The sequence below is a fragment of the Microcebus murinus genome, chromosome 11, assembly GCF_040939455.1.
Source record: "Microcebus murinus isolate Inina chromosome 11, M.murinus_Inina_mat1.0, whole genome shotgun sequence".
Taxonomy (NCBI): Eukaryota; Metazoa; Chordata; class Mammalia; order Primates; family Cheirogaleidae; genus Microcebus; species Microcebus murinus.
Window position 1 is genome coordinate 38,505,609 of NC_134114.1, and position 6,772 is coordinate 38,512,380.

The window sequence follows — 6,772 nt, forward strand, 5'->3', positions numbered from 1 at the left end:
ATCCTCTTCATAGACTTTATCAGAACCTGAAAAACTTTTAGACAATAAGCATATTTTTTAAAAGTTTCCTTCCATTAGAATGTGAGCTCCTTAGGGACAGCAGGTACCCTGTGTTGCTCACCTCTGCAGCCCAGTACCTGGGGTAACATTTGTCACATGTAGATCCTCATGAAAACAGTCATGCTCCTCCCTTGACAGTTCTTCTTCCTCCTTCTCTTCTTTTTCAGAATATATCTGTGGGGAGAAAAAAAACATTTTCATTTTAAATGTTTGTTTTTATTGCAAAAAAGCCCATTTGGAGCCACTTCTAGACGTTGGGTGGGGTAAGAATCCTCTTGATCTTCTCTCCTCCCCTGCTCACTTTCCTCCCCAAGGCTGGGAATGAGTCAGGCCCAGCAAGTTATTCCAGAATTCCATCAGACTGTTCAAGCCAAGAAGGAGGCTGAAATTCCAAGATTTGGATTTCTGGTAAATTTCCTAAGGGGTACAACTCAGGCCTGAGCTTGATGCATTTCCTGATATAATATTATCGTTCATTTGTGACTTATTGGAAATCCTCCATGAGCACATACTGCAGAAGAGATTGGAGTGTGGGGATGGGGATATTTGTCAGATGCCCATGCTTGGTACACAGAGTCCTACTCTCCTTGGCCACTGTGGACTTTGGCCTCATCTCTGCCCACTCACTCTCCTCCATGAGGGTTACATTCCAGCCTCACTGGAATCCTTGCTGCTTCCTTGAAACATGGTGCTTTCATGCCTTGTGTCTTCCGCGGCCTGCTTCTGAGCCTGGAAGGGCTATCTCCTCCCTGTCCCCATGGTGAACTTGTCATCTTCCTTCAGAGAACCATTCTCTTTTATTCCCCTCCTTGTCTGCATTTACTAAGAGCTATAGCAGGTACATCTTCATGGTCATCTGTCTAAAGGCAGGAACGCTGTCTTGTGCCCTCTTGAATCCCTAATGCCTAGCACAGGGATGACATGGTCAGTTGCTGGGTGAAGGAATCTCTGTCTTGCATTAGACTTGACCAAGACCATGCGTTATTCACTTCTGAATCTCAGAATCATGAGTGGCCTGGGGTGGCACTGAATATATGCTTAATGACTAGACTTGAATTAAATGGCATGGATGATAGACAGTGCTTGCTATCCCTGAGTGATATTTTAATCTTACAAGATTTTTAGCTTGGCACTTAACTGTCTAGAACATTTCTCAGCTTTATAGCTAGGTGTGGCCATATGACAAGGTTATGGCCAATTAAAATGCAAGCAGAAGTATCCCATGGCAGCTTCTAGAAACCTTTGCTATGAGATGGGTGGAATGTGGGTAACAGTGAGATTCTGTTGTCACTCCAGGCCTGGGTCCAAAGAAAAGAGGTGGTTATTGTTATCTGGAAGAAGAGTATTATGTGGGGAGAGCCTCCCATTAGGAGCCGTAACTTTCCATAGAAAGAATTAGCAGCCTGTATGGAGATAGCTAAGAAAATAATTATCTGACCTCACTCTCCCTTGTCCTCAAACCAATGGTCCCTGTAAACTGAACCAACCAAAAATCAGAAGGTAAGGGAACCCATTGATGTCAACCTTGGAGGTCCACCTCTGGGGAAATAGCAGGTGGAGAAGGATGGAGCTTGGAATTGGCTGGGTAAACAGAAAATATCGAGTACACCTGGGTAGATGTGTTTTCTCAGTTTAAAAATAAGGAAATTAGATGGAATCTCTACTGCTCTTTCTGGTTGTAATATTTAGAATAGATTTTCTGCATGAATTGATTTTACTTTCTCAAACTTTTTACAAACTTTCATGTCACCTGCAGTCAGGCATTCCAGAGCACCAGGTATTACAGACCAGTGTTCCTATCTCAAAATTATATCAGTGAAAGGAGAACAAATATAAAAATGGATCACATTAAAGAGTCCAGAAACAGACCCACGTATATATGAACAGTTGATTTTATGACAGGAGTAACACTACAGAGCAGTGGCAAAAGGATTGCCTTCGTAATAAATCACGTTAGATCAGTTGTATACTTATGTGGAAAAATAAATCTTAATCATTACATCATACACAATTCCATGTGGACTGTTGACCTAAATGTAAAACAAACAAACCATAAAGCATCTAAAGAGAACATAGGAGAATATCTTCATGATATTGCTATAGGGAAAAAGAATAAAAAGACTTGAACAAGCATTTCATAAAAGAAGAAGCATACCCAAATGGCCAATAAACATAAGGCGTCTGACTTCACTGGCTATCACCAGCATGACTAACATTACCTAGACTAACAATAATAAGTGTTGACAAAGATGTGGAGCATCTGGAACTCACATATACTACTAGTGAGTGTGAAAATTGGTATAGCCACTTTAGAAAACTATTTTCTAAGATCTGCCAAAGCTGATCACATACAAACCCTATGACCCAGAACAAATAGGTATATCCACAAAAGATACACATGCATTTGTTCACTAAAAGACATATGCAAAAATCTTCATCACAGCATTATTTATGAGGAAAAACTGGAAAAAAACCTGAAATTGAAATCAATGGTAGAATGGATACAAAATCTAAGATATATCTATATAATTAAATACTGATGTAGAGCAATAGAAATGAATGAATAATTGCTATATGCAGCAATGAGACTGAATTTCATGAAAAGTACACAAAAAAGTAAATACTGAATGATTACTTTTAAATAGATTAAAAACAGGCAAAGCAATAATCAATGATGTCAGAAAGCAGGATTATGCATACTTTTTAGGGGGGATGAAGGGATTGGGGTGGGAGGCAAGCTACTGGGGAGCTGGTAACTTTGTTTCTTGATCTTGGTTGTGGTCTATGGGTGTGTACACTTAGTATTAAATAAAAGCTCTTTGAGCTGTACACTGATTCCTATCTGTTCCTACAAATAGAGGCTTAGAAACATATTGACTCCAATAAGTAAAATGTTGTCATTTAATATAGCTTTTTCTTTTCTTTTCTTTTAAAAAAAGCAGGGGCAAGGACCTGAACAGTAGCCCTTTCCTGTTCAATACTAATGTAAAGACAGGAGAAGAACATGTCTGTATTGCTATTGTGGAATTAACAACAGTGAATTCTTTCAAACAGCTTTCTTTGAACAGGTGTTCAAAAGCAAAAAGGTTTCCTAAGGCATTTGTAAAACTAAATTTTGCTGCAGTCTGGAGCCCTGGGTATTGTGTCAGGAATCATATGCAATGAGATCATTTTCTTTTGCCAACATTTCTGTCTGATAAAGAAAATAAATCTATTTGACAGAACAAAGAATTGCCTCATACAAAAATATGTTAGAAAAAAAGGCAGCATTATTCTCAACTTCAAGTGCCTAGGAGAAAAACGATATGAGGTTTAAAAGAAAGAGTTCTCTGTCCTGAGAAAGATTAAATTTTTGCATATTCTCTTAGGAATTAGTGCATTTACTAAGTAAATTTCAACCACTTCCAACAAGTGTTTTAGATGGTTTACCAGAAAGATGCATCAAAATAGAGTAATGATAAAAGCAACAATGATAGCGAAATTCCCCAAACTAGAGCTGTGTTGAAGACAAAAGGAGTGGGAGGTAGTTTTACCATAAAATCTATTTATGCTGAAGAGAGTTACTCCAGCTGAGCACCACACTTAACCATTCCTGTCCTGGGTCCAAGGCAAAAGAGAAATTAAATAAATTGGTTAGCTTTCATTATAAAAAAAGAAGAAGAAGAAGAAAGAAAAAAAAGCAGGAAGGAAGCATGCTAGTGTAACATGAGAGACAAACATTCCTAACATATTAAAAGAAAGTGAGAAGGAGGATTTTTTTAATATAATGTTTAAACATTATAATAAAAATTATCATAATAGTAAGTTTTATAGTATATATGAAAACATTCTCAATTATCTCTGGCAAAAGGCAAAGGCATAACAACATTAAATCATGATTTCTGGAAGGCACAATGTAATGTATGAGGTCATGATAACTCAACCTGGCTTTTATCTTTTCTCTTAATTTTTTCTTTTTATTTTTCAGAGTTCATTTTTTTTATTATTATTTTATTTTATTTTTTTGAGACAGAGTCTCACTTTGTTGCCCTGGCTAGAGTGCTGTGGCATCAGCCTAGCTCAAGCAACCTCAGACTCCTGGGTTCAAGCAATCCTTCTGCCTCAGCCTCCCAGGTAGCTGGGACTCCTGGCATCTGCCACCATGCCCAGCTAATTTTTTCTATATATTTTTAGTTAGCCAATTAATTTCTTTCTATTTTTAGTAGAGACAGGGGTCTCGCTCTTGCTCATGCTGGTTTTGAACTCCTGACCTTGAGCGATCCACCCGCCTCAGCCTCCCAGAGTGCTAGGATTACAGGTGTAAGTCACCATGCCTGGCCTAAATTTATTTTTAAATATCAGAATACTGTGGGAGGACAAACATTTTGGTTACATATATTGCCTTTGCACCACCCAAGCCGGAGCTACAAGGTGCCCTTCCCCCAGACAGTGCACTCACACCCATTAGTTATGAGTTTATCAATGCCCTCCACCCTCCTCCCATCTGCCTGGCACCCGATGAATATTACTTACATGTGTGCACCTAAATGTTGATCAGTTAGTACCAGTTTGATGGTGAGTACATGTGGTGCTTGTTTTTCCATTCTTATGATACTTCACTTCAAAGAATGGGCTCCAGCTCTATCCAGGAGCTAAATGTATTAATTAACCATTGTTTTTTTATGGCTGAGTAGTATTCTATGGGCTACATATACTCAGTTTATTAATCCACTCCTGTATTAATGGGCACTTAGGTTGTTTCCACATCTTTGCAATTGTGAATTGTGCTGCTATAAACATGCGAGTACAGATGTCTTTATTATAGAATGACTTTTTTTCCTTAAGTAGATGCCCAGTAGTAAGATTGCTGGATCAAATAGTGCTGAGAAAACTGGATAGCCACATGCAGAAGACTGAAATGAGATCCATACCTCTCACCTCTCCCAAAAGTTAACTCACGATAAATAATAGACTGAAACCTAAGACATGAAACTATAAGAATTCTAGAAGAAAATGTTGGGAAAATTCTTGTAGACATAGGCCAAGGCAAAGAATTTATGAAGAAGACCCCCAAAGCAATCACAGCAGGAACAAAAATAAATTTATGGGACCTGATCAAATTAAAAAGCTTCTGCACAGCCAAGAAAATTATCATTAGAGCAAATAGACAACCTACAGAATGGGAGATTTTTGCATGCTACACATCCAACACGGGCTGATAACTAGATCTACATAGAACTTAGGAAAATCAACAAGAAAAAAAATCAAACAATCCCATTAAAAAGTGGGCAAAGGATATGAACAGAAACTTTTCAAAAGAAGACAGAATAATGGCCAAGAAACAGATAAAAAATTGCTCAACATCTCTAATTGTCAGGGAAATGCAAATCAAAACCACAATGAGACATCACTTAACTCCAGTGAGAACCTTTTTATCAAAAAGTCCCCAAACAACAAATGTTGGTGTGGATGCAGAGAAATAGGAACACTCCTACACTGCTGGTGGGACTGCAAATTAGTACAACCTCAATGGAAAGTAATATGGAGCTACCTCAAAACACTAAAAGTAGAACTACTATATATATATATATATATATTTTAGATAAACTCTCACTCTGTCACCTAGGCTGGAGTACAGTGCTGCAATCATAGTCACTGTAACCTCAAACTCCTGGGCTCAAGTGATCCCCCTGCCTCAGTGTCTCCAGTAACTGGGACTACGGGCATGCACCACTGTGCCTCACTATTCAAGCTGGCTTTGAAGTTATTGTGTAGCGTCCAGAGGGAAGTGCTGGGTTTGCGTAACCTGGGTTTCCTTGACCACACCACCCTGGGGCCAAGTTGTAACCAGCAGGGTTCGTCTGGCCCTGCCCATAGTCAACACTGCAGAATCGCCCAGCTGTTCCTGTGGATCGCCAGGGATGACACACATGGGCTCACCTGTATGGACCTTTCAGCTACCCTGTGGCCCCTCCACTCAGCTTCCCTCCTGCTCCAGCTCCACTGAGGACACTGATACCTCCAAGCTGCAACGGCTGTCCCTCAAAGCCATGAAACGTGTCCCCTGCAGCTGTAGCTGTCAGCACTGACCTGTCTCCCCCCCCCCCCATGCCCACCGAATGTGATGCCTCCTTCCTGTCTTCAGTTCTTCTTCTTCTACGTAGATCAGGCTGAGGAGGCTCAGGTACAAACTCTCTCCATTCTGAGCTCCACACAATTCTAATCCCAACCCCAACCAGAAGCACCACGACACCCGCTTGTGCTTCCCTCTGGGGCATCCAAAAGATGTGGGGGCTCCCAACAGTCTCGTTCTCACTTTCCTACAGTTTTCCTCCTGTAGGACGCAGTTTCTGGGGGTGAGACCAAAAACATTCTGATTCCGAGGTTTATCAATTTTCCTTTCTGACATGGGTCTATTACCTTGAACCAAGCTTGTATGCCAGACTTTATTTCCCTAGAATAAAGCCTTTCCCAGGAAGGAGGACCATCTCTCAGGAATGCCCAGACATATGTGGGTCCAGAGAGAACGTGGCTTGAGCCTGAGCAGGGACTCCAGCCATGTCAGCATGTCCCTGATAGCATGGCTGCCAAATGTGTAGGCCTCCTGCCTAGATCTGGGCTAAGGTCAGGCTGTTCCAGAAAGTGCACCCTCCTCCTCTGACCTTGCATCATCTGAGAGTGACAGCACCATTTAAATAACAATAGTCACAGTTGCTCAATGCCTGTTTCACAC